The 27,563-nt window shown below is 42.0% G+C and overlaps 1 protein-coding gene across 6 annotated transcripts in view; it reads right to left on the bottom strand.

The window, feature by feature from the left end:
• Positions 1-12,389, bottom strand: part of OSBPL3 (oxysterol binding protein like 3) — a 95,626-nt gene extending 83,237 nt beyond the window's left edge. For 4 of the 6 annotated variants that reach the window (XM_072854114.1, XM_072854120.1, XM_072854119.1 and 1 more), the window contains exon 1: positions 12,180-12,382. The gene's annotated coding sequence lies outside the window, so the exon portion shown is untranslated. Of the gene's footprint in view, positions 1-12,166 lie in introns of all 6 variants that reach the window. The other 2 variants (XM_072854118.1, XM_072854117.1) reach the window with 2 other exon arrangements.
• Between the last annotated feature and the right edge of the window lie 15,174 nt (positions 12,390-27,563).

The raw sequence follows: 27,563 nt of genomic DNA, 5'->3' as shown, positions 1-27,563 counted from the left end.
AGATAAAGAGCTTTCCCACCCCTCCCAAAAATGCAGGGAAGCAGTTGATTAAAGAAGTTGCACCTCATATGTTAAAGTACAGGAATAAAGTTAAAACTTTCAAAAAATCAATTTTAAAGATATTAAAAACAAAGTTATTCTTCACTTAGTTTCGATGTGTTGTTGAAGTAACCTGGCAGTGAAAATTTCTTAGTAAAGAGACAAAGACAGGATGTCTATTATGAAACAGGCCTGGAAACTAATCACAGCCAGCATGGAATCAAAAGTAACAGCTTCCTGAGCATGAGTTGAGGAAACCAGACGATACTGCTACAGATTTCTGAAAGAAAAGGGAGATTAAATTGTACATACAGTTGCAAATAAAACTTTCATGCATTCTCAAGTTATTGTGCCTACTTCACCTCTAACCAATATAAACATTTAAAAACCATAATCTGTACTTTTTAAGCACTCAAAAAAACAGTGGGAGATACTCTATGATGGCAGGAGAGCAAACAGAATACCTGCCTTTAGAGTTGGAGGTGAGAAAAGGGAAAAGAAATCAGCCCTGCTACAATCAGTAACATGCAAGATTTCAGATTAAGTCAAAGAGTCAGAAGGAAATACCAAAGTCAATGGTAACAGATTAACTTCTTCAAAAAATTTGAAAAAGACAAGGGAAATCCGTAGATCTCATCTGGACCTGACAACAACTGCATGAAAAAAAATTAATAAAGCTGGCAATGATCTTATTTAGTAGAAGAATTGCAAAGTGACTGAGTAACTGGCCACAGAAGACGATAAAAAAATATCAGGCTGGACACAGATCACCAGGAAGAGGTTGCCAAGAATTATCTTGGGGCTAGTTTTATTTAACAGTCCTACTAGTAGCAAGGGAATTGAGGTGTCTTATAAAAGTTGCTGCTGACAAAAAATAGAGGCACCTCTGATGCACCGAATGACTAGAACAGCAGGTGAGAGGAACCACATGAACAGAAGTGGTGGCAGGGAACACAGTTCATCAGTCCTGAAGGCAGGGTCAGGACTTGAGGAGCAAGACAAGCAGAAGTTCTGCTACGACAGCAGGAAGTGACCAAGGAGGGGAAGATACTCACATGTATGAGCTGACTACACATTCATTATATCACCAATTTGATGAAAGTCTGAAAAGAGAAAAAAGCTACCCTTTGACATAAATTAAGGCATTTCCTACAGAGACATATAGGGAAGCATTAAAAAAAGTCATTGTGCAAGGCACTGCTAGCATCAATGCCAGCATCAGGTCAGGAAACAAAAAATAACACTTAAGACACACCTGAGATCACTGTAAGCTTACTCAAGGAAGATCAACAGCAGAATATTGTCCTGAAGTGAACACCATGAATATACCTAGTCAGCCACATCACAAGATTCTCTGCATCACTCCAAGTCTAAATGCAAGTCTCCAAGACTGACCAGGGGAAAGGGAGAGCCTCCCTGACATGAATGGAGCAAAAAGTTAACCAGTTTACAAAGGCTCAGAAGGAATGCAGATGCTCTTATAAACACTGAGAGAAAATACCAGTTTTAGCCAGGTGTACAAACTGGTCATGGATATATCTAGCCAGACTCCTGGAATAAAGTTTTAGTCAAAGCAGGGAAGTTTTGAAATAATTTGTTAATGGGACACCTGGGGACAAAGTGCTGACTATTTTAAGATGATGCTTGGTCACTTTACAAAAGGGAATATACAAACTTATTGACTGCAACAAGTATTGAACATGAGTATCCAGGAACTTTCTTCCAGTCCTGTGATGTGTCAGTACAGCCACTTTCAGCACAGAAGTCTTTATATACCACTTCTCAACGGTACTATTGCTGATTTAACCTGGGCTGCAAACTGAACTTGCCTTAATACTCTGAAGTTTCCATTAATAAGAAGAAATTACTTCACCTTTACTCACTTATATGTATTTCTTTTGTGAACAAAGGTTTGGTGGGTTTTTTTAAGGAATATTAATTTCAAGAAGTGGCAGATCAAGGAAACTGTACTTTTTAGAATCTATGTTTAGGCTACCAGACTTATGTAGCTTGTACTACATCAATTCTGACAATGAAATTTGTTGATATTTTCTTCTTGATCTGATGCCAATACTTCGCATGCCCATGCCTTTCCGAAGACAATGACTGCAGTTTCTAGAGCTCTAGGACTCAGATATGCAGAAACAAGCATTTCAGAATCTCAGCACAGGGAGGAATTAGGGGATCAGAACAGTTTTCTTCAGCTCCCTTCTTCAACAAAGCCAATCCAAGCACAAGTCTAGCCAATCTATGCCTTGTGATTTTTGTTTGCACTCCTCCTACGTTCCACAAAACATTCTTGTGTGCAAATGTTTCAGTGGCATTCACAGACTGGGCAAAAAAGTTTCGTAAGATGACTCGCCCGTATTTACTCAAAACACCCCCACTATTTTCAAGGCCCAAAAAACCCCACATGGAAGTAAAGCAGTTTGGTCAACCAGAATAAGAAGCAAGAATTAAAGTGACGTACACTAATATATAAAAATCTGTTTTCCCACCCTTCATCCCTAGTTCCCTTACCAAATACCACCCTTCCTCTCAGCTGTAAGTGCATTAGGCTAGGCTAACATAGAAGATATGTTTTTATTGATAAAGTAATGCACAACAGATGCACAGCCTATACCTCCTCTCTTCTTAAGTAACCCATCACAAGGCAGGTCGAGTGGCAAGGCACTTGCGGGCTGTTGAGCAATGATATTAAGAATGAAAATCCCTCAAGAGTTTCTACAAGATGTGAGTGCTGGGAGACAGGCCATAGCGAGAAAGGCATTACATCTTCCTAGTATTCAAGGGACAAACATTTTTTTTTTTTTTTAGAACATAAAATTCACTTACCAGCAAAGATGATCCTTTTGCAGAAGGGCTCTGCACGCTGAACTACTATTTAATAGTTTAATTTGAGAAAACCAGAAGCAAACAACTCTCATCCTGCACTGAATAGAGGGTGTGTTTATGCTAACGATGCATTCTAGTCATATTAAAGTAAATAATGCAAGCTCAGTTGGCAAGGAACCTTTGGTAGTTCAACGTGAACTGTCATTATGTCTGGATTATCAAGACTGAAACGGCATCCACAGTTAGGAAAATGTGGATGTTTTCAAATGCTGAGCCATGCCTCAGAAACCAAGATTTCCTAAGCCTCTTTAAGTAGGAAGCAGTCACCACCACAGACAAGCCCCACAAATGTTTCCCAAAGTAAGAACACTTAGTCACTTGATGATACCAAGATACAGCCACTGTTCTACCACTGAATTACTATGAAATTAAGGAAGCCACTTGTTTAAAAATAAAGAGATGGCTGACAATACAGCTAGAAATAAATGGGAAATTGCATCTTCCCTGCTCAGCTTATCAAACTAATCAGCTAGGACTAAGAGCAGATTATTAAAGCCTGCTTGATGAAAACAATGACTTTATGTGCATTTAAAATTACTCAGTGGTGTCCCATTACTTGAAATTTGATCTTTTAAAATGTAAGATTATCACCAGTAAGGGATCTTCAGTACACCAGCAATTGCATGCATATGACATGGCAGAAGAAAGTGACCTTGTATAGTTAAGTGTTCCTGCAATAAAGGAAAAAAAAATTTTACAAGTCACCCTTATCAAATACTCTATTTTGTGAAAGCCTGACAATACTTTTTCCCCTGTTTCTTTAAAAAAAAAAAACAAAAAAAACCACCAAACATACAAAAAACACAAACCCAAGCAAACAAACAATAAGTCTCATCTGCCAAAGTGACATCCTGGCAATGGCTCTGCTGTTGATTTTCAAGTGGAAGTATTGATCCTGCTGAACTTCAAGGAGTACAGTACAATATGGTATTTACATAGGAAAATAAGCTGTGAAGGCGGGGGGGGGGGGGGGGAGGAGAAGCCTATGATTCAGCTATCCTGTGGAAAATTCTAACATCTTATTCCAAATCTCAAATGAAGTTCCATATTTATTCAGTTAATTGAATGAAACAAGGTGATTTCAGCAGTGCATTTTTATTCTTACTCTAAGAAATAGGATGTTAAAATGCTTGTTTCAACAAAACAAACTGGACATTAGCCAAAAGGCAAGAACTTTATTTGTTCATGATAGCAGTTCCCTACCTCAGTAAGTTCTCCTTTCTCAACAATTTGAGATTCTCTAAGCAGTGGGAGATATTGAATAAGTAAGCCTTAGTTTTATAAGGTTTATAAGGTTATAATAATATTGAGTGCTTCTGGTTTTAATGCCTTGCAGATGAGATAGGTGGATTTGAAGGACAGTAACAAATCTGCAAATGTACTCATTGATACCACTTTTAAAAAAAAAAAAAAAAAAAACAACAGGAAAGAATAAATGGGTTTTATACTTCCTGAATTTCAGCAGCTGTGGCAGTAGTGCAAGAGCTTTGAATTGTTACTTCCTAGGTAGGTCACAGTAAAAAATTATCAGTACCATTCAGTTAAGGAAGACAAGAATCAATCATAATACTTTGGCCCAATATTTTACTCAACACCCAAACTTTAGATTTCATTTCCCTTTAGATCTGGTTTTTTGGATGGAAGGTTAAGAATAACATAGCAAAACAGCCCCTCTTACCCAGCCCAGCTGGGTGCCTGCTCAGCCTAGCAGTGGTACAGCTACCACAGTGGTAGGCAAATGAGGGTCCACGATACATCTTAGCTGTCCATCATTTTATTCAGTATTCGTTGATGCTAGTAAGGGCACACCTACTGAATTCACTTCTTAAAAAACAGTAGCTTTCTTGCCAAGACATGACAAAGTCCTGTAGACCAACACCTAAGTTCTTTTCCTTCCATTGTTCAACTTTAATCAGAAAACAACGTGGTTGTTACTAGAGTTCAATAAAAGGACTAGATTTAGCCTAGGTTCTCCTCTTTTCATATACAAATTGCTTGTTATCTGACTTTAGTATCAGATATTATTATTAGCAAACCCCCTTAGTTCTAGTTCTCTCCTATTTCTAGAAGTCAAATTCTGTCAGACAGACACGACCATAAGAAGCCTATTCCAACAGTGGTTTCACCCTACTGTATTAAAGATGACCTGTATCCCAACCACAAGGTTGCATATTGACACAGTTAAGGCCCAGGCAAGACTGGAAAAGAACACCAGGACTCTGACTGGCTTTTCCAAAATCATTTCTAGATCTAACAGGATTTGAAAAGCAGAGTTGCACTACACTAAACTTCAAAATACACTAGTAGAATTATCACAGAATGGTCGAGGTTGGAAGGGACCTCTGGAGATCATCTGGTCCGTCCATCCCCCCTGCTCAAGCAGGGCCACCTGGAGCCAGTTGTCCAGGATCATGTCCAGACAGCTTTTGAGTATCTCCAAGGAGGGACACTCCACAACATCTCTGGGCAAACTGTGCCAGTGCTCAATCACACTCACAGTGAAAAAAGTACTTCCTGATGTTCAGAGGGAACCTCCTGTGTTTCAGTGCCCATTGCCTCTGGTCCTGTCCTGTTACATATCTTAACAAGTGACAAAACCATTATCAGAACGTTATCTTTTAAGGAAACTAAACATGGCTGTTGCGAGTGATTCAAACTAACCCTATTTAACAGTAACAGCTCCGAGAGATGCAGCTCTGAGAAGTTTCCAGGACACGACAGCACCAGCACCACATTAATCACTCTTGCTTACTAGCAGAAAAAGGTTAGGGAGAAATCTTATCTTCAGGCATAGTCTTAATAACACCTTTTACTTATTATTTTTTGTTTCTTTGTTCCATTATCATTTATTCAAAAAGCAAAGACCTGCAATCTTTTAGCAATAGTGCCAGCTCCAAATAGCCTGATGCATACTAGGCAGCCTGCTTCTTTTGAGGTGGTGAAATCATTGCTAAAAAAAAAAATGGACTAGCAAGTTCTTAGAACATCTGCTACCTACACAGCTGAGTAGTTCCCAAGAACTGAAAGATCATGTGCCACTGAGCTGCACAGACAGATACATCCAACTGGAGGGGGACAACCCCACACAGTTACCAAATTGTAGAAAAGTATCTCTCAGCAAGTACTAGCATGCCTGCTTTTGGTAAGCAGCAAGGTATCAGGGCAGGAACCTGAGAAAGCCACCACAAACTCCTACCACAGTCATCTTAAACTAGCAAAGACACAGTAGCCCACATCTTTTGGAGTTACCTTCATCAGATCCCCAGTATGCAACCAGTAATCACCAGCATGTCTTAGGGATCCTTATTGCTGCTGATTATTTACACTTTTTTACTTTAAAGTGCTCAAGCAGTACCACAGAAGATTAACAGACACTTGCTGTTTCTTTTTTTTAAAGTATGAGAAGGTCAGTGACTGAACCACATTCATACTGAAACTTCCTCCCCCCTACATTATAAGTTGCCCTTAAATTTACAGTTTATGCTGTCAAAGCTTTGTCTAGGGGATCTCAGCACTTGTATTTGTCACAAGCAAGGGATATAGAAAGAAAGAATAGGACCATTCACTCTCCTTCAGAATACAGTATTTTATAAGACTATTAAACAAGCTTCTTTTCCAGCAATACAGTTGCAGCTGGTGTAGTCCCAGGTGTCAGTATGAGCAAGACGTGTTCTGCATCATGTTCAGGGGAGACGCTGCTATTATGCCTCGCAGCCTGAGGCAGCAGCAGAACCCTTTTGACAATAAAACTTATCAAGGCTGGTTTCAAAGCCATCTGTTGCCACTGCAGACAGGACAGCAAAAGTTCTGTAAAAATAAGAATTGTACATTTCACTTGGGGAACTAAGGATATGAAGAAATTCTCTCTATCCCTCCTCAAGGCTATTTTTCTAGACACACTGACAAAGCAATTATCTTGGAGAAGAGGGAGACATTGCAACAAAATTTTTTTAATGTGAGTGGTTGGCGAGATGGAAGAAAGCAGTGCCAGAGACCTATATCCTGCTCTGCTTATGTGAAAACTTGAAGGGCAGGACTTAACCTTCTGTAATAAGGAGAATTAACAGTGACACAGATGGGCTTGTGCACTGAGAAGGATAAAGTCTCCTGCACACGGTTCTGTTGGTGATTGACAAGCTGTTCACAAATTGTCTCTTCTGTGGTTTCAGCTACTCTCCAGGCAGAATGAAGTAAACATGTAAGGCAAATGGAGTATATCCACACAGTTGTTCTTTATCAGAACCATTAAGACCAGGAGCTTCATTCATTTTCACCAGCAACTATATGAAAATGGAACAGACTAAAATCAGAACAGTAACAATGCATACACTGTGACTAGGAAAAGCCTCCAGAATCACAGAAAAAAGTGGCATAAGTCAGATCAGAGAGAGGTGACCTAGAAGTGACCTAAGAGATCACCACAACAGATAAGAGATGACACTTGTGATAATAGACTCTTTGCAGTATCATCACGAGCAGTAATAACAGAATTGGCAGAAATTAAGATGAAGGAAGAGTACGACTACATTCAGCCAGGGAAACATTTCAGACTTCTACCCTAAAAACATTCATCAGAGGATACACCAAATGGCCAGAAAGCTCAATGCTTCGGGTTTTTCTAATGGCAACAAAAAAGTCATTACTGAAATCCAACAGGTATCATTACAGTAAACACAGAATGGTTATAAGCGCTGGTACAAACAAGGATTAGTTTCTCACCTTTACTATTTTGTATTGTTATTGTCTTCATTCTAAGAACAGCAGTTAAATACAAGTGCTGCATGGCAACTGCAGCACCACATACTACCATGTTTTTGTTGTGACAGTTTTTTAGGTTTCAGCTCAACCAACTTGCAGGCAGAATCTGAAGCTATCACTTAAAAAGTTGCTGTTATGGAAAGATGAATCAAAAGACAAATGTCCTTAATTCCTAATTCATGCATGACATTGGAAGGCAGAAGAAAAGGAAATTTGTTTGCACACCCATGTTAACATAAGCGTCAAAGAAAACATTCAGAAGGAAATAATTAAGTGTTGACATGGTAGCAGCTGTGTTTGCCAACCTAAACATGATTCAGCCATCAAAACCCCACAACTTAAAGAGTAAAGAGGGAATCTTCAATTCAAGTAACTGTAATTTAACAACCGGACTTGAAAGTGAAAAAATCCAGAAACACAGATATATACACACCTCTTGGTCAGACAAGGAATGCAAAGCTTGGCTAATATGCTATTCAATTACTTCAAAGAAAGGATTTTTCAAATTCAGTCTAAACTGTTACAAAATTGAAAAGCAACACATGGAGGCACTTAAAGGATCATATCTGCAGCCTTTCTTCTGTGACTTCCCAGGTGCTATTAGGCAGCCACTATCTTTATGTCAGGCTGTCTTACAGCCAGACGTACAATTAGTAAGTTTGGAGATCTCTCCAAGAGCTAGAAACTCATAGCAATTCTCAATGCACTACTTCAGCTTAGGGCTTAGAGGTCAGTGAAAGTCAGTTCTCACTCTTATTCCTCCATCCTGTTGCACATAACAGGGATTTCTGTCAAGTCATGCTTATCAGTACTTATTTTCCACAGAAAAGGATTCAAAAGCCATGTCTAGAATAGCCTTCATCCAAAGACTGTGAATCATTAGCAAATAGGCATTGCAAAAATTGCTTAGCACCTTCCACATCAAAAGCGGCTCAATTCTATTTCTTTACTTCCGTGGTTAGCATCACGGAGCGCCCAGACACTGAAATAGGATTAAGCACTGCCGTGCTTACTGCTACACACTAACACGTGACTTCTACCCTAAGGAGCTTGCACTGAGTCAGTGCTGTTCTGGCACGCCAGAGAGGCTGAGCTGCACTGGGCTGAACTGACCAAATGCATTTCTCAGTCTCTGCTAGCACTTCTTAGGGTGCTCACTGCTTTTAAATAAAAAGGCAGGTACCAGAATTGTCACTGAATTAATATTTAAAAAATAGCTCTGATCATTTAACAATTATCTCAGTTGGGACACCTGAATACAGAAAAATCAGAATTTGCGCAAGTTCCCTCTTTTCTTCCTCCACTGAGGCTGTCCTCAACCTTTTTTTTTTCCCCCTAAATGTTTCAAGCAACTTGCAACAATATGCCATGAGTTTCATATTGACAGAGCTCCAAAACCACTACTCAAACACTGTGTTAACTCGTGTCATAATTTCATATATAATAGTCTGCTATTTCTGAACATATGTGCTATGTGAAAGTCACAAGCAGCTTCAAGAACTTTGCATGAGCAACAAGCTAAAACAGATTGAAAGGAGAAGGAGTTACAGATATCCTGCCTCCCAGGATCAGACCCGCAGCTGTGCTTTTCTTAGCTATTATGTTTCCAAGTTTACCTAGATTGTCATATTCATTACCATCAACACCCACATCACTCAACCTTGAAGGCAGACAGCAAACTTAGCTGTAAGGTAATTAGAAATTAACATCGAGGAGATGTATTTTATGTTAGCAGAATAAGAATAAGTACCCACAACAGGAGAGGACATTACATACCCAAACCCTCCTTGTCCTTCAGATAAACAAGAAACTAAAGCAATGAAACATGTATTTCCAGGAACAATATTCAAGGATTTACGTACTTGTACCACAAGTGACAGCTGCAGGAGACTAAAAACAATGTCTGTCCCCAAAGTATACTGCTTGAACACAACCCCGAAGGCAGAGGACAGACACGAAAATCCAGCAACTCAAAGAGCAGAGCTGGGTAAATTTGGTAACAGAAACACATAAGTCCCAGTCTGGAGAGTTGTTTGTCAGATCTCACAATATCTGCATCCCATTATCTGAAACTTGATACAGGAAAAGGCAATTAGATTCTCCTAGAAGTTTCTTTGGCTACCTTAGTAGTGGTGTATCACAGTATCTATCCCCTAGCCTTTTACCAGCAGAACTTTGCGCCTTTGGTGAGTCAAATCTTAACATAACTGAAATCAGTTGAGAAATTTCTATTGACTTCAATAAGATCCAAATATGCTGATAAAGATACTATGCTTCTTCTGACATATAAAAGTACCCCATGACTGCACAGTCATATACTCATTCTGCTGCCTCATTCATCACTGGCATTGTTTTTGAAATGCACATTACAGCAAATCAAATTCAAGCCTAAAGTATATTAGCGATTTGTATATGAATTACCTTTTCAATAGGAAGGCTTTTCTCATTTTGTAGCTAAGAGCACTGTTTGTAGCAACTGACAACTCAGTTTTACAATTAGAAACCATAAGATCCAAGACTGCCAGAATAATGCCCTATTTCATTCTACTTTCTACATAGCACGTAACAAGACCTACAGAATGCAACAAATGAAGGAAAGGCTGTTAGGCTGACATGCATCCGTTTATAATAGATGCAGTTTGAACTGGACCCAATTCTTTACAGTGACACACGCATAGCTACTAAAAAAACCAAATAAGGTTTTGTATAAAATACAGTATACTTACATTTTGCAAAAGTGAAGGAGCTAGCCACACATGCAGTCTTGCAATAAGCAAATTCCAGCTGAGTCTCACTATCATTTCCTGTCCTTGGTGAACATGCCAGTAATTTGAGCCCAGCCACAACTGTTCAGCACACACACATGCACACTCATACACAGAGAGCATCTCCAATCCCTAAAACTCCCCTCCCACCTTTCCTGCACACAGACCCAGAAATTATACAGAATTATAAGAGAGGACATAAATGGGCCTAACGCAGTGTGTGGGGAGGGGGATATCAGAGTAAAGAAAAAGAGAATAAAGAATTGTGAACGCTATTGCTTTGTAAATGGACCAGGAGATGCAGTGGAAAATATTTAGCTTAATCTATTGGGAGTATGGACTAGGGAGTATTACTTAATTTTTATTTTTTTAAAAACATTTTCAATAATAAAAAACAAAGCTCATGGAAATTAAAACTGTTGTTACCCATGGCTTTACAGAAAACATCCATGAAAACACTTGCACATATTTAAGTACCCAAACCGGACTTACAAGCTCTGTTGAAATTGAGTGAAACATTCTGAACTCTATGATTAATCAATGAAAGTCAAGGGATGAAGCACCAGCCAACTGTTCCCTGCGTCCCTTCTCGAGAAAGCAGAGAAGGAAGAACACTGTAACCATCATTAGAGGCCTAGGTCAAAAACATAAGGCAGACAAATTACCTTACAAGAAAGAAGTAAAATTTATTAAATGCCCTTTTCTCTAGCCATTCCAGATATCCTCCTAGTAAAAATAAATCAGCAAGTGTCAGTGAAGAGTACTTCACTGTCAGTGAACTGTACCAAACAGTTTTCAAGTAATGCAGTATTTAAATACTCATATTGCCTAATTTGTCCTCAAATGGAAATTAAATCAACCTGGAAACTGAAGTGGCTGGATTTAATTAACCTATTTTCTTGAAGATGTGGGCAAGAAGAAAAAAAAAAATAATAGTAACGGTGGCATTTTTTATTTTACACGAGCACAGAGAAACACAGATTTAGACGAGAGTGACGGCTTTGCAAACACGCCCAAGATTTCTGAAGTTACATTTAACGGCCAGCCGGCTGTCAGCTCGATTCCCCAGAGCACTCAGCAAGCGGGGAGACCTGTCCCTGCCCGCTCCCCCCGGGAAAGCCACCTCTGCGCCCGCCAGGTTACGCTTGGGAGGCAGCTGCCCGGTGCACCACAGCTAATCTGGAATTCGCTCCGTCTCGGTGCCATAGGGAGCACACCGGGAGTTAAATAAATGACGAGCAGCCCTCGGCAGCACTCTTCCGAAGCAGGGGACGGTGTTTAAGTTGGCTGATGCTCCGGAACAACCGCGCGGGGCTGTAACAGCGCGACCGGGGACCCCGAGGGCCGCAGGAGGTGACCCGAGAGGAGCTCGGCGGGGCAGGCGGGAGGCGCGGGGCTTGAGGCGCTGCACCGGCAGCAGCCGCCCGCCCGCGCCCCGGCCAGCAGCCCTCAGGGCTCTCGCTGTGAGCCGGGCGGGAAAGGTGCTTTTTGTGTGGTAAAAAGCCACTTTTCTCGCGCGCCGGGCTTGCCGGCGGCGGCCGCCCGCCCTGCGGACCACGGGCACGCCGCGGCGCTTCAGCGAGGGGGGCCGCAATCGCCGCCCGCCCACCCGGGTGCTACGCCCCGCCACACCGCTGCCCCCACTGCCCCGTCCCTACGGCGCGGCGGGGAAGCAGCCCCACGGCCGCCAGCCCCGCCCAGACTCCCACCTGAGCTCCTCACCTGCCGCCGGCCGAGCTACCGCCCGCCGGGCGCCCCCGCCATGGCCCCCGGGCAGCGGCGCCCCGCAGCCAGTGGGAAGGAGGGAAGAAGGAGTCGGGCGGGAGCGACAACCGCAACCACAAAGAGCCTCTCTACCTGCGCCTGTCCCGGCAGGGGCACGCGGAGCGACACCTCGGCTCGCTTCGGCTGCTGGGGAACGTCCACGAGAGGGGCCGGGGGCGGGACCGTGGCGCTCGATTGGCAGCCGCCCTGACCAACGGGAAGCGCCCGTTCGCTCACTTCCCCCCTCCCCCCGCGCTAAGGAGGCGTTATTCCCGCCCATCCTCCCCGGCCGTTGGGGCGGGGGAAGGGGGTGTTTCCATGACGTCACGGGTGGCGCCCGGCGGACAGGTGGGGAGCGGCCCCTGAGGGGTGGCGGGGACAAGCCCCGGGGACAGAAGCCCCGGGGACAGGAGCCCCGGGCTAAGCCGGCGCTGAGCCCGTGGGCCGGCCTTAAGCAGCTGGGACAGGGCAGGCTGCGGGCAGGGCACGGCAGGGCAGGCGGTGCTCGGGGGAGGAGGCGAGGCGCGGAGCTGATCCCGCACCGGCCTTGCGGGAGCCTCGGAGCCGGGGGAGCGATGGCTGCCTCAGCCGCCCCGTCCCGCAGGCGCGGCTTCCCGCGCCTTCCGGGAGAAGTACGAGCCGGCGCCGACAGGGAGGGCTTGTCGGGGGGCCGCCGCACGCACAGCGGCCTGAGGGGATCAACGACTGGGGAGCGCTCCCCGCGCCCGGCCGGGTCCGCCGCCTCGGGAAGGGCTCCTCCGGTGGGAGAGAAACACCCCTCCCCGCCCCTCTCCGCTTCCCCCCGCCCCGCCCCGGCATCCTAAAATTAGCGTGTTCCTCTTAGTCTTATTTAAAAAGAAACAACTTGAATGACTAATAAGATCCAAGCCGCTAGAAGTGCTCTGGACTGCTTCCACGAACTCTTTAATGTGTGCGCTAAATCTTTGCAAAATTATTACCGCTTGCGAGGATGTAGACGGGATGTGACCTGGCACACAAGTCACACAGTTTTTATGTACAAAGTACGATTTAATCCACACTTAGGAGAAGCGGAGGGGGGCGGGAAGAACCACCCTGATTTCCCTACTCAGCCTCATGTGCCCCAAACTGATCAGCTGCTTTTTGATTCCATTCAGAACTTGGTGCTTTTCTCAACTGGAGTGATTATAGGAAACAGAAAACCTTTTATTCATTTATATGATTTATACTGCATTAGCAAAGAGCAGAAGCATTTGGAAAAGCAAGCTCAAGTCACATCCTGAAAGGTAGGGAGGGTGTTCCTGGGTAGGAACTTGTGGTAGCATAACGTGGGAGTGGAATAGCACCTTGCACTTTGAATGAAATCTTATTTCTTATAAGGGCATGAGAGACACCAGAGCATATCAGATTTATTAAGAACAGTATCTGGCAGAGAGTTCCTAACCCGTAGACACCAAAGCAACCCAAACACCTTGAATGCCACTTTCAGCGCTGGCCTAAGTGCCGCTACAGCAGAGAGGGCTTCTGTTGCCTCTGCTGCTGACTGTAGATATACAATCGGATGATAGCTTGAGGAGATGCTGCCTACACAATGAAAACTCAAGCAATGGTGGTCACTGTCAAGCAACAAAGTCAATGAAAAGCAACAGAAGCAGTTTTTAGTTTTGATTATATTGTTTAATGTAGCTTCAAGTTGCTGCTGTGTGGGAATTCAGGTATTGCCAGAGGGTATTTATCAGCTTCCAGACAACTGGAATTTAAAAATAGCATACAGCAATTCCTTAGGTTTCAGGTTTTATAAAAGTTTGTTTTTATAAATACAAGTTTTAGGACAAAATTAGCACTGTCCTTTCAAAGAGCACAATTGTTGAACTCATGGCACCAAAGAGCCTGCAGCAGCAAATCAGTTAAGGAAAAATTAGGCAACTGGAATATGTTGATGGTACACCTTTCCAGTGATCACATGATGTAATAACATACTGTTGAGTAACAGTATGTTTACTATGCATGTGCAGCCTGTTCCAGCTCCCACTGAAACCAAACCCAGACCACCTCTTGATTTAGAAAGGAACTGGGTGGCTCCCTGAGGATGTACAGCCTCCAGACCCTGCAACGAAAAGGAAGGAAACAAAGCAATTCTCTTCCAGTCCAAAATCTCCACCTTGAGTCCTGCCATATAGACATTGCACTATTTGAGGTTCCTGAAACATTTAGGACATTTACTACTGCTCCTGTGTTCATCACAGCAAAAAACATGGACTGAGCACATCTCTGGGCTGTATTAAATTATTTCACTGGAATTACATCAGGAAGGAGTTTGATCTTTCTATGGATTTAGGGCTTTGTTTCCTTTCCTTTTGTTCTGCCCTTCTGTTGAACAGAAACAATGAAAAAATATTGGAGTGCTCTCTTTTCCTGTGCTACAAAAAAGTTTAGAAATAAATTAATAGGCAGCCCTTTGAGAATAGGGTTATTCTTTCTGTTAGAAAATCAACACACAGAGAAATAGTGACAGTCTGTTAACTGAGATAGCAAAATACAAGATGGTTGTATACATCAGGGGAAATGTATAGGCAGAAAGCCTCCATCTGAATATAGATTGCTGGTTTTCCTTCTTAATAGATCCGTCAACGCAAACCCATCCAGTTTGTAATAGTAAAAGGAAAGTGGTTAGGGTTTTCCTCAGCCTCATGCACTTAACTTTCAATTTATCCTTGCTCTTTGGTTTTTCTGTTCTGATTGATGGAGTCTCATGACACCGTAATCTTTCCAGAGCTATTAAGAAGAGGAACTCCATTCTGCGTAATCCAACAGGTATTTTTTTAATTCAGTTTCCCTTTGATCTAATATAATTCAGAATTAAATTACATGGCCTAAATTAAAACTACCATAGTGTCCTTTTAGCTTGCTCTTTCCTGTGGTTTTGTGAAGACAGTTCACAATAATGTTTCCAGTGGTGCAATGAAAGGGACCGTCTTTTGATTTCCAGCCTTTTTTTTAAATTATTAGGTGAAAATAATTACTGCATCTCTATTGAACTCAAAGACATGCAGTGATGTTTCCTGTTTAAGCAATCTTAGTCTCGTGTGAGTGAACTATGTATGTGGACCAGACAGAGAAAGGCTCATTGTGAGATACAAGTTATGTCCTGTGGTTTGAGCTGAACAACTAAGACAAATAAGACTTGTGAAGAGCTTCTACATTTACAGCAGAGGAATATATTTATCAGTATCCTTTTAGCCAAGAAGGTGTGAGCAGCATCAGAGTTGTGTACATAGCAAAGTTATTGGATTAATCTGTCTTTCTTTTCTGATGGCTGTGCACATATATCTTCAGTCCTGGGCAGGAGTTACCTGTCTTGAAATTCAGCAACATCTTTCCTTATGCACCAAAATTAATCTGTCCTTGGTAGCTTTCCTCTTTCCACCAGCCCTCACCATCATGTAGTTTCTGTCCTTATGCCAGTACCTTTTATTTTATTCTCAGTCACCACTGAGAAGCCTTCTGTCCCTTTGACAATGATTTGGCAAATGTTGCTGTTCTGTTGTGTTTACAGGCTGGTATTAGGTAAGCTACTAGCACTACCTTTCCTGTGTTGTTCTTGCTGGTATTTCTAAATGCTTGCCTATCTCCCTAGTCTGCCCAGGCCTCTTTTCACATGACCGTAGTCACTGGGTCTTCTTTCATGACTTCTCTGGATTCCCAGCTAGAATTAGCCTTGTTAAATTCCCTTTGGAGCCCTTCTGAGTACCTCTGAGGTACCAAGTTTACCTCTGAAGTGCCTGATGCTGTAATGCCCATGTGAAAGCATCTCATATATGTTGCAAAATTCATTAATTGTTGCAAATACTTTCAGCAGTCTCGATTCTGCCCTTCATTTGTATGGTGATCAGCGCTCTACAGCTGTGGGGGAAAGCAGCTCTGCTGTCACAGCAACCTTTACTACTCTTCTCCTTACAAACTGCTTAACTGGCTGTAGTTTACTCATTCAGATGAGGGCAGAGAGAGCAGGAAGTCTTACAGTCTTTCCATGTTGGCCAAGCAGATGTGTGGCCAGAAGTTAGTCAAAATGGGAAGGTGAAAAACTGAAAAGGAATGAATATCCACCAGCTTGGCACTCAGCAAGGAATTATCCCTGCGTGAAGAAAGTAAGCAGACGTTCCTTTCCCCATACCCAAATTGCTCTTCAAGAGAGTCCCTGTGCCAAATAGTCAAAAGAAGTTCACTCTGGCCCAAGACTTACAAAGTTGGAGTAGGATGAACCAGCACCAAATGTTAATAAAATGCACAGATTTACTGTGGCTGCCATGACCATGCATAGTGCATACCTGCTGGGTAACATGACACATGATAGCTTTTACAGCCTCTTTCCACAGCACTGCTGATCCATCCTGGAAGGCACCAGTGCACACCAAAGAAATAGAAAAGGTATGCAACATAAGTTCTTTAAAAAAACCCAAAAAGCCAAAAACGCAGACTCTGGAGAACCCTGTCTTTTTTGTGTGTGTGTTTGTGCAGCACCTGCCACAATAGCATCTGTGGACTTGGAAATAGCTGAATTCCAAATAGTAACATTCATCATTGGTACTAAAAGTACTTTTCTTGCTGTTGATTTGACTTGCATTTGTCTGTTCCATTTAGCTCTGGGGAAACTGGGAGGGCCCAGTTGTATTGGGTCTAGCTCCCAGGCTTACTGCATTTGAGGGCCAACTTGTGAATGTCAAGTGGTCACCATGTGGTGAATGAGCAAATCTAACATCCAGCCTGCTGGAGAAACAAGGAGTTAAGAATCACTAAGCTTCTGCTTCACACAGACGAGGACATGCTTCTAGCAGTAACTTTAATACTGACCTGGAAATGAGCTGCAACTCCAAGATTTTCAAGAGAAAATGATTCGGATTTTTAAAAAAATAGTAGCATTTTCCTTTAAGAAGAAAAGCTAAACAAACTGGCAATTGAAGATTCTGCATTTGTCAGTCTTGTGCTGGTTTCATACACGCCAGACGCTGTTTTATAACATTTATCCTCCTCCCCCTCATTGGTGACTATTACTCATTCTTCCAAGTATTCTGGGATTTTAGTATTTATCTAAAATGCAGTCACATGGAAAAAAATAGTCCTATTTTTTCCATATTACTTAAGACAGAAAATATCAGAGTACATGGAAGTTTACCATATTGTCGTGGTTTAGCCTCAGTCAGCAACCAAGTGCCACACAGCCGCTCACTCACCCTCCCCCCTGGTGGGATGGGGGAGAGAATCTGAAGAACAAAAGTAAGAAAACCGATGGGTTGAGATAAGAACAGTTTAATAATTGAAGTAAAATAAAATAATAATAATAATAAGTTTTAATGAAAAGGAAAACAACGAGAGAGAGAGAGAGAACAAAACCCAAGGGGGAAAAAAAAAAAAAGTGATGTAACCGCTCACTACCCACTGACTGACACCCATCCAGTCCCTGAGCAGCGATCCCTGCCCCCGGCCAACTCCCCCCAGTTTATATACTGAGCATGCCATCATATGGTATGGAATAGCCCTTTGGCCAGTTTGGCTGTGCCCCCTCCCAGCTTCTTGTGCACCTCTCAGAGCATGGGAAGCTGAAAAGTCCTTGACCAGTGTAAGCACTGCTTAGCAACAACTAAAACATCAGTGTGCTATCAACATTATTCTCATACTAAATCGAAAGCACAGTACTGTATCAGCTACTAGGAAGAAAATTAACTCTATCCCAGCCGAAACCAGGACACGTATTCAGAAAGCATGTTTACAGAGATGTGATACAGGTCTCTGCAGAATCTGGCATCTAGATGCCATTCAACTGGCAGAGGGCAATACAGCTATTAGGAAACAGTGTAATTCAGTGCACTGTGGGCTCAATTATCCTTCTCTACTGATGCAAGGCTGGTTATTCGGGTTGCTAGTGAGGGGTTCTCTCTGGAGTAGGAGAGACAGAAACCTCCTGTGCGGTACAAAGGATTAGCAGAGATACTCCACACCCATGGGTCTTTTGCCTTTCTAAAGTCTTACATAGTTGCAGATGGAAGACAATATATTTTCCATTGCAATCAAAGTTTCTACTTACTTCACTGGGCTCTGGGTGAGGCCCAGGCATACCTCTTCGGTTATTCCTTCTCTGTAACTATTGCACACAGCATGGAACACTTCAAGTCCAGAGATTAGGTCCCTGCTCTCCTTTTCTCAGAGGAACTACATGCAGATTCTTTAATCTTTGAAGACTGTCATGTTTTCTGCAGTAAGAATCGGATCCAGATTTCTCTTATTAGGGCTAACTTTGCTATTCTTTTCCTTTGAATACACACAATAGGAAAAAATGTGGAAACATTAATGCACAAAAACTGCTGACGTCAAGTTATTTAATTCTTTCTGGTCCATGAAAGCAAAAGGTAAGATAAGGCACCGAATTTATTTCTGGAAGGCCAGGGGATAGATGCCTTTGCATTTCACTTCAAAGTAAAAATAAATGATATTGTTCAAACCTTGTAAATTGTAGCTACAAGGAACATTTCCTGCCAGCATGGGCAAAGTTTTCCATTGTATGAACTCCTTAAAGTTGCTAGTGCTTCATTTGAGTGGATGTGATACTCAGCAAGGGTCAATAATGGCAGTAACAAGCACGACCCCAACAACGTGTGTAAGTCCAGCTACAGACATTAAACTTGTTAGCAAACAGTTATTCCTGAGTGGTATCAGAATGAAAGAGCAGAGAATCAACTCTCCTCACACTCACTTGAAAATTAGGCTTCTGGCCTCCAACCAAAGAGCTGTTCCAGAGCCTTCCTGCTCCAGTGATCAGTCTCCCAGTTCTCAGACTAGGCATAGTTACAGCCAGTTTGTGCCTATTGATACTTTGCACCCCCGGACCTGCATCTCAGTAAAAAGTTAATGTACCAGACCTATCCACTGCCACAGCTCTTAGATATATGTACTTAGGTAAGAATTTCACTAGAGGAGAGTAGAAAGCATGCCTGTTGCTGGTGTGAATTAACTGTTAATTTTGCATCAGGAGATTTCCAACAGGAAAACTGTTCAGTCTGTCTGCCAAGTCGCAGTGGGAAAAAGCTAAGCTAGGTGGGTTGAGTTCTGCTGACGTACAGTAGTAGCCTTTCCTCTGTCTGTACCGCAGCCATTAGTGTCATGACCTGAGTTTTAAAACAACTCAGAAGCATACTAGTATGGCTTATTTCCCATTTTCGATGCTGTCAGCAGATCTTATTTATTTGACAGAAAAATACATCTTCCCAGACATCATAACCCTGACTCCCCACAAAACAAGTCAGTAAGTCCAGGCAGATTTGCCTTTTTCTTTTTTTTTCCAGAGACTAGCAATGGTTCCAGGCAGCAGGGACATCCAAGAAATGAATTCTTCACCTTTATTCAAAGTAGCATTCCAATTCCAGGCAGCTGCATCAGACCAGATCTAGAGCTGTTGAAATCAATGGAAAAATCATCCTTCAAGTTCAACAAGCTTTGGGTCAGATGCCTCACTGAACGGATCAAAATGTTGAGTGGCTGGGATTTTCCCTTGCATCTCAAGACACTGATGAGAATCCAGGCAGCTGTTGGGAGGATAACCGCCTCACCCCACTATTGCCCCATGATAATTGAGGCAAGACAGACTACCCAGTCTATTGCTTAATGCATCCTTTCATCCGCGCTGTTTTTCTAAGGGTTTGCTGCTGAGGAATGGGTCCCTGTGGTTAAGAAAGTTTTGACAATGATAAAGCAATAAAAGCCTTCAATTGAACTCAAAGGTGATTGCTGAGAAAGAGAACAAAAGCATTTATGGCATTAGTGCCACAGTCTGACACGACTGACTGACAAAGTAAAACAGAGGAAAAGCAAACCTCCCACGCACCCTGCCTTGGGCAAACACAAATATAGAGGTCACTAGCAAAAGGCATGAAAGGAAGTCTACCCACCTGCAGCCCAGGTATAGCCAGTTCATCACGGTCACCTCAGTCCAGTCAGTTGCTGATCAGGAAAGTAGTCACTTGGCACAAATTCAATTAACAGTGCCCTCAACCATGACAGAGATGTGCAGCTGCCTTTCCACTTCCCTGCCTCCAGAAGAGGTGCGGAAAAGGGATATCGCTACAAGGTTTTAAAGCCAGCCACTTTTAAAATCTCCTTTTGAATACAAATAGACACGGATTTACCAGCTGTTAAGATTTTTATTTTAATAAGCTGCTATTTTTGAATGGAATTAAAAAAAAAACTATTGAAAAGTTAAGCAAATACTATAGCAAAAATGTTGAGGTCATTGGTCTGTACACATTTGTAGGAACTAAGAGTGAACAAGTGTATTTTAAAGTCTTTAAAAAGGGAAAGTCCTTCATTCATAACTGAAAAAGAAAAATATTCGGCAGAGACACAGAGGTGTTTATGTACATTCGTTATCACACTATTTAGTATAAGGGAATGGCAGGAAATAACTACCTGTGGGGAATTCAGGGTTTTATCTTGGTACTTAGAAGTAATAAAGGCAAAAGACTCCTGGAGACATCTTTGAAAAGATGAAATTAAATCACATTACATAACTGGGAGCAGGTGATATAAGAATGTCTACTGAGAACTAAAATAAGAAGCAGCTGAATTCAGGAAAACCCATCTCACAAAATGAAAAATGCACTTTGAATTAAATGGGCTGTTTAACTGACCTCAAAGAGCTAAGGCAATGTGTTATGGCAAACATTTACTTTGCAAGGAGCAAATGAAAAACATAGTATTCACTCTTTAAAGTGGAAGTCATGTTGATTTTAGGAATCATATAGGTTATAGAGTTTTAGCTCAGTGTTGAGGTAAAGAATCAAAGGTGGATTTCTGAGGCAGCTGGGGGACTATTATAGGCTGGAAGCAAACAGTCATAACAATAGGGGGAGAAAAGCAAGCAAGTATGCCTCCCATGCACTGGCTTCGATAAGCCAAAATAAAGTCAATTGCTAATGGTGGGAAAAGCATTTATTTTCTAAGACGTAAACATTATTTCAATATTAAAATAATGGGTAATGAAGGATGAGGGGATGCAATTAATTCAGAGCCTTGAAACACTGTCAATAAAGTCTTTTTCAAAGAGGCTGTAAAGGAACTTGAGAATCAGAGGTGAAAGGTAAAGTTCTGTCATGAATTAAAAACTAGCTGAGAGAGAGACTATGAAGAGCTAGAATACATTACTACCTCTTAAAATGGAAAAAGGTTAATAGCAGGATGCCCCAAGGACCCTAGCTGGAGCCAGTGTTCTGTATATTATTCAGAGTGGGGGGGAATGAATGGTCTGGCACTAAAATTTGCTTGTGATACAGATTATTTGGGTTTGGCACAGTTTGGGAGGATTATGAGGAATACCAGATGGATCTAATAAAGCTACTGTAAACGTTTGGAAGCAATATAATTGTAAATGAAATGCCAACAGAGAAAGTTCAAGATAAGGCTTGTTGGAAGGAAGGTAGGCTGTGGCACACTTCTATGCAGTGGGCTCTGAATGAACTGTAACCTCCAAGGACAGCTCTATGCAGAACTGGCAAAAAGACCATTAAAAAACCACCATTAAAACTGCCAGTGTGATTTCTGTCATCTCAAGACTGTTTGCAAATATGAACTGAATTTGCCAAATAGTTTCAGCAAGAAAAGACCCATAAATGTTTGAGGGCCAGATTCAAAAAAGTAAAGCACCTGGCAAAGATGCAGGAGAACCAGTTCCCCTTCCTCTCCTGTGAGGGAGGTGTGTATCTCATGGGGGGGTGCCAGAGCTACCACAGCACAAGCTGTGCCAAAGGGTGTGAGTTGAGGGCTTTCATTTACTCAGACAAAAAAAAAAAAAGAGAATGAATCACTGACTTTGGCAGTGATTAAACTATTCCCAAGAAGATGCAGCACTTTAATGCCTCTACCTGATCCAGTGTGTTTAATTAGTTGTATGCCAAAAAAACCTTGATTCCTTTCAGCTATCCCAGAAAATGCTTTAGACAGGTGGTTAGGGCTCCCACATCATAGGTAAGCACTTACTGAAGAAGCAGGAACAGTAATGTTGGAGGGTTAGAGTATATTTTCCTTTTCTTCTAAGCAAAGCCTTTCTCTGAGGCTGAATGGAATACTTGTCTCAAATGAACCAGTATTTTTCAGGGTTTTATTCTGGCAAGGAGAAGATAGACTTCAGTCTTGATTGTAACCAATTTTTGTTTAAATTGTCCAGTTTAGCTGTCAAATCAATTTGTGGTGCTCAAGATGCAAGTGCATGTTGACAGCTCATCAAAGACATCTGCCAAATGCTCAGCAGATGTCGAAAAGTGAGTAAAGTATTAACATTTGTAAGAAGAAAATGAAAGGTAATAAAACAATATGATACCATGCAGAGTTCTTCTGGTCTTCACTTTGTCAGTTAACAAAAGTCTGCTACAGAGAAGGTTTGAAACTTAAAGGCATCTTTCAAAGACATTCCACATTGCTTTCTTGTGCAGCTTTTTGCATTCCCACTCCCTCATTTCATCTACCTCTCCTCCTTCGTTCCTTCACCAGACCCACATGTACCATAAGTGTAGACCCAAACATTCCCTCTACTATTTTTCCTTTATTTTTCCCCTTTTTCCCCTCTCACCTCCTCAGGTGGCCATCCTTTCACTTCTGTATGTATTTGAGATTGAGAATAACTCAAATTTGAAAAGCACCTTGTTTAGCAGGTACATGCTAAAAATCCCTGTGCTTTCAATTCTTGAAATCTCACACTTAAAAGAAAATGATCCAGACATAACCAGCTGACACTTTCACAAATCATGTCTGTCATCATAAAAGTTCCCCAGTGTCAATGTGAGGTGTATATTCAGTATTCACTCCCCAAAAGAAGAAAAGGAAGGAAAGTGACACAGACAATGCGTGTGGGGAAAAATGGAGTGTGCTGCTTGGGCTTCTGTGCTTTCAAAGTAGCTCAGGGAGGAGGTGCCCAGAAAGGTGGCTGTTGTTTTTATCCAGCAAATGTAGGCTGAATGGCAATGACATCTTCAAACTGCCAGCTGAAAAGATCTGAGTCATTCAGGTGAGATTTCTGAATATAAATGGGGGGGAAAAAAAAAATCAGAGTGAGAAACTCCAGAGGGAAAGAGAAGACAGTATTTCATGGGTAGCAGAACTAATGAAGTCTGATCTACAATTTGTTTCTCTACATGTTTCCTACAAAGCTCCACTTAATAACCCCAGTTTTCCCCTGATCTTTTCGAGTTTACCTACATATCCCTAAGCTCTCCTACAGTAGTCTCACCTCACTTCATGTCCTCTAATTACCAGGCAGGGAAGAGGCCAGATGTGCTGTAGCGGAACTAGAGCTCTGCACCTGGTCAATTAGTAGCACAGACTAACGGGCCAGCCTGTTCTTGCCCAAAAGAACAATGGCTGATTTTTTCCTCCTTTCCCTGCATCATGAAGGAAATAATAGGCTTTTTTTATCTAACCACAGATTTTTTACATGATTTGCAGGAACTTTGCAAATTTGCCAAATCTGGCTGAAATCAGTTTGCAGGTTCATAGTTATTAGGACTAAATTGATAGATGGGTGAACAAACAACTTGGCTGAGTAGGCATTGTTTCCTTAAGAAAACAGACTAAAATAATTTTCCATTGTAAATGCCCAACACTGGGGGCTCTTTTCACAATAAATAGACTTAAATAATTTTCAGCCATTTTAAAAGAAGTAAAGCCTAGCTATCTGATCCAGCTGAAATAACTTTTTTAATGGAAATTAGCTCCTAGAAATACAAAAGAAGAAAAAGGCAAAAGAGTCTCTAATAAAAGCTGGATTGAAGCATTGCAAGTACGGAGCAGAATTCTGGTAAAATACTGCCATCCTAGCCACCAGATCCAGTCATTCTTGTCTTTTTTAGCTTGTATGAAATACAAGCAAGTGGGTTTTAGTTTATATTAACCCATCCAAACCCAAAACAACAACAGTCTCCTGCTGGTTAGCTGAGGGAGAATTAACTAGGTGGCACGGTAAGTGTGCTCTCGGTGCAGAGACAGCCACACAGGCTCCATGTGAGCCAGGCTGACTCTGGAAGCAATATACCCGTGTTCTCATGGGGATGTGCTCTAGGACTTACTGGGTTGAGCTCATGCTAGTTTGAAAAGCCTTATACTGCAGAGTTGCCTACTATTAAATCTCCTTGTATGTGCTGATGCCAAGTTTTACCAGTGTTTTGTATTAACTTTGTTACTGTCTTGTCTAGCTTATCCTAACACCTCCCTCACGACTAACTTGGCAGGACACTGCTCCTGAATCTGTCTCAGCAACCTGAAGGTGGCCTTCATGGACTCTGCCAGGGAAGACAGAAATGACCAAGTTATTCCCAACTAGATTCTTTCTTCCAGTAGAGCCCAGGTAGGATTCAGTAGTGTTTCTCCAGCCAGATATACTTTAAAATCTAGTTGTCCTCAAGCATTCACCCCAAGCTCTTTAATCCCAGTGCCAGCTAATGCAGTGGGTGAGGAATGTGGAAAGCTTCTGTCCTGCCTGTCCTAGGTGAAAAAATGTCTTAAACTGTGAAAGCTAACAGGGGACAGATAGTTGGGTGTATGTGTGTGGGGGTGCATGTCTGAAGCTGAACTTCTGAACTGTCAAGCAGAAGCCTGCTACTTACTAACTGCAACTGGTACAGGTTGGTAGTAATTTTTGGTAACACCTGGACTAAACAGAAGTGGCACATCCTGAATCCTGGAATTAATGAAGAGATATGAGACCGAACTGCCAATTACGAGGCTGATCATGCGCATTGTGCTTCTGCACACTGGCTGTTCAGACTGGGAAAAATGGGGTCCTGAAATTCTGGAAAGAAGAGCTGGTGATAAAATGAAGGGTTCCCAAGAAGAAGTGGTCTCAATAAAAAGAAGGTGGCCTGGAAAAAGGACGGTGAAGATCTTGGCTAGAGGAAGCGTCCTGAAAGTGGGGGAAGATCCTAGAGACCAGAGGAGCTGTGTGTAGGTGAATGCCACGGGATGGCCTTCCTGGATGGACAGTGATGTCCCTGCTGGGAAGGGAAGTTGAGACCTAGTGGACGTAACACTGGAGTGGTGGCAGGAGTGAGTGAGGGTGTGAGAAAATTAAGAAGGGTAAAAGTTCTAATCTTGTTGATTGTTAAGTAACTACCAGTTCCCAGATCCACCGTGGGTTGTCATTTACTCTGTCTCATCCATGACACTGCCCTTTTTAAAGTAGCCTGCATTTCCTGGGCTAGCGATGGTGTTGGCTCATGACTTTTGTACATTTCTTTGCTGTTGTGATATAAAAGATTAACAAGAACATTGTCATATAATTACTGTTTTCCTCCAAAGATTTCTCAGCTGATACAAAAGCACTCCAAAGCACACCTTTCAAAGGGAGAGGAACACTCACACTTTTAACCTTGAAAGTAGGCACCTGAATCAGAGTAATGCAGTATAAAAGGTGAACACTAGTCTGGTTGCAAAAACTGCTGGTGTTCTAAATATTTGTGCATGGGAAGGTGTAATAAATTTTTTAATTACATTTTCCAGATGTAATAAAAAGAGCTAATATGGAAACTCATCAATATTAAGAAGTCTGCAAACTGTTAAAATGTGTGCAATTAAAAACAATTTATCAGGAATACAATTGATTTATAATGCAATAAAATTGATTGGTGTGTAGCTGAGTCATAGTAATACTTATTTTTCAAACAAATTGCCCATGTCTAACAGTGACATACCTTTGAGTGACTAAGCCCAAGTCATGGTGTGAAGTGAAGCACTGGAGATTTGCAATGACATCTTACATCTTGCTGTGCGTTAAGCTCATCTAGATAATAAGCACCAGTATTAGTCTTGTATTAGCAATCTGTTTCTCCTTTCTCCTCTGTCTCCACAATAAATTCTTGACAACTCTTTCTGATGGTCAGATATGTGCTGCATGAGCATGTTAAGCTGTCCATGTGGACGTAGCCTTTTGTCACTGTTTTCAACAAAGTCTTGTAAGCAGAGCTGAGAAAAGTCAGAGATCTCTAGTTGCTGGGTTACAAAGAGCCACTTTCTTTGGCAGCACAATACTTTGCGGCAGCTCAGGGCAAGCATTTTCTTCTGAAAATGTTCCAGCGATGTAATCACAAAAGCTGCAAACAATTATCTTCTCAGAGAGTTTCTGAAACTTACTGGTGAGGGGAGCAAGACAAAGCAGCAAGGACTCTGGCTGTGGTGTAACTCTTGGAAGGAAAAGGAGGGTGTCACTAGTTTGGCAGGTCATTTCCAGTTCACTTTTTACTGCTAGATGTTCACAATGCTAGATTAGGACAATAATAAATGATGGTCTTCTTATTTTCTGCAGAGTAAACTTCTGCCTTTTTTTTGTTTTGGACCATTTTTGCAGACTGTGCCCATTGCCTGTCTACCAAGAGTATTGTTGCAGCATCCTTCAGCTTGGTGAAATGACTGTTGTGCAAAGCCTCTAGTTTGCTCTCTGAAACCAGGATTTCCAGCTGCCATTTGTTCCCTGATGAAGCACAGCGCTTCCTTTTTCAGGTCCTTGTAAAGTTCCACAGTACTTTGCATCAGATCACATACATGATGAGTAACATGGATTCTGGAAGTCTGGGGGTAATTATCCCAAGTCTTTTCACTTTGTCGTATCCCACCACCTTCTTGGAGGCTCACAGAAATATTATTGCTGTTGCCATTTGCCTTAGAACTTCAGTAAAGCTCAAGTTGTATAAGAACATAACACTGAACTGCAAAAGGGTGACAGGGTTACCTTGACAAAGGGAACAGCGATCAGATCTATTGCAAATGCTATTCCTGGAAGAAGGTAAAAGATGTAGATTTAGTCTGGTTGGTACAAACTCTGAACTAGGCACACCGCCAAGTGAAAAAACCTCCATTCACTGAGGAAGTGGCAAATAACTATGGTGGACTGGTAGTGACTTTTACACAAGTACTGTACAAGTGGAATCTGGTTTCTTGCATAACAGCAGCTCTTTTAAGGTCACAGCTTGATAAGGCCTATTCACAGGCCTATTGCAGAACACCCACACTAAACACATCAGAAAGCCAGCAGTAGGAGAAGGTGTTAAACACTACACTTTGGGTAAGCTCTGCTTACGTGAGCTGGCTCTGTAGTGACTTCTGCCTCTAATTCATACAGATCGCTGCACTGAAAGGGAGAACCACTGCTGACATACATACACACATGCTTTAGAGCTGTGGCTCTTCCATTTGCTTACTGCAGTTATCAGGGAGCTGTTCCCTGGCTAGGAAACACTATTTTTTGCCATGCTAAGATTTCAAGCAGCTGTGGAAGTTTGCATCTGTCTTTTTAGTCATTGCTGATGAGAGAGCTGATACAAAAACAAAGCTATG

This window comes from Ciconia boyciana, chromosome 2, assembly GCF_034638445.1.
Source record: "Ciconia boyciana chromosome 2, ASM3463844v1, whole genome shotgun sequence".
Taxonomy (NCBI): domain Eukaryota; kingdom Metazoa; phylum Chordata; class Aves; order Ciconiiformes; family Ciconiidae; genus Ciconia; species Ciconia boyciana.
This window is presented reverse-complemented; position numbering and strand designations above follow the sequence as displayed.